Below are 1,550 nucleotides of genomic sequence, written 5' to 3' on the forward strand. Positions count from 1 at the left end.
GGCTGGTGAGGTTGCTGATGGTAGTAGTGGGCAAGAATAGAAGAGAAAACAAGAAAGAGGTTTTGGAGGTGGCACTCTAGAAGAAAAAGTATGACATCGTACAGGCTGAGAAGCTGTGCCAGATGGCAGGAACGGGAACATTCCGGAGACGTACTTATAGTAAAAGAATATTTTATTTTGAATATGTTTGTAGATATTCAGGAAACATGCCAAGTTCGTGTACTTGTTTCTCTCTCGAAAAAAAACAAAAACAAAACAAAGCTACAGCCAGTTATTCTACACGGAAATATGTGTTCAGTGTCATAATGTCTGTTTTTGTTTTGGTGAAATTGATCTAAGGATAGCTTTCTAATCAGGTGTCACTGTCAAACCAATCAGTAGTCCTATAGACTCGGCGTGGGGGAAAACAATCCTTTCCCCCTTATTGGAAAAGCATGGTGTTGACTCAGAATGGCCTACATAAAATAATTTCTGCCGCTCGAAAGACCAACATACGTAGAAAAACTGAGCCGTACTGGGTCGGACTGTCCGTACGGTATCTGTGACTGGACAAACGACCCAACGGAGTGTCGTTTCCCGACATGTTTGTTACCTGATTGAGTCTATAGGCAAGAGACAGCTTACTACAAGCCTAAACATTTGTCGGTTTGTTTTGCTTAATTTTAATAAAGTGATAAAGACTTGAGTAAAAGCCTGTCATACTTTTTTATTGATATATTAAAAATAATTTTAACATTGACAAAACAGGTAACATTAAGTCCACTGAAGCGCCTTGAAATGCACAGCGTTATTCTATGTGGTGTGTGCTGTACGTATAGCCTAATCATTTTCACAAATACATGCCGTAAAATAAAAATATATAAAATAACATGAAAATATCCCTTACAAAAATTAACCGTGGTTACAACCAAAAAACATGGTTACTATAGTTAATCCATGGTAAAAACTACGTTTTGCTACACTAACCATAGTTTATGGTATTTGTAGTAAAACTTTGGTTATAGGCTACAATTGGTAATAAAAACGGGACAAATGACAGATCATTGCAGGGTACCCAGTCAACAATTTGATCTCACAGTGATCTCACCATGAGCTCCCAAGATACTCATGATGTGGTCACAATGTCTGGGTCACAGTGAGCTAAAAGTGTAACCGCACAGCGCACCCACTGTGTGCTCATACCATGGTCAATGTGAGGTCACAGCACACTCACTGTGCGCTCATACTGTGGTCAATGTGAGGTCACTGCACACTCACTGTGCGCTCATACTGTGGTCAGTGTGAGGTCACTGCACACTCACTGTGCGCTCATACTGTGGTCAATGTGAGGTCACAGCACACTTACTGTGTATTCATATTGTAAGCTCAACATGTGAGACCACTGTCATATCATTGTGTTAAACTCATTGTGTTAGTTTAGTGTGATCTAAAAGTTCTTTAATATTGGTCAGTAATATCACAAACATGTAGAAATTCATCTTTTATTTCCTTCTAAGTATTTCTACAATTCAGTTTCCTTGTTTATTTTGATTTATTTTCAGTTTGGTGTT

This window comes from Sinocyclocheilus rhinocerous, unplaced genomic scaffold, assembly GCF_001515625.1.
Source record: "Sinocyclocheilus rhinocerous isolate Xijiao unplaced genomic scaffold, SAMN03320098_v1.1 scaffold5064, whole genome shotgun sequence".
Lineage (NCBI taxonomy): Eukaryota > Metazoa > Chordata > Actinopteri > Cypriniformes > Cyprinidae > Sinocyclocheilus > Sinocyclocheilus rhinocerous.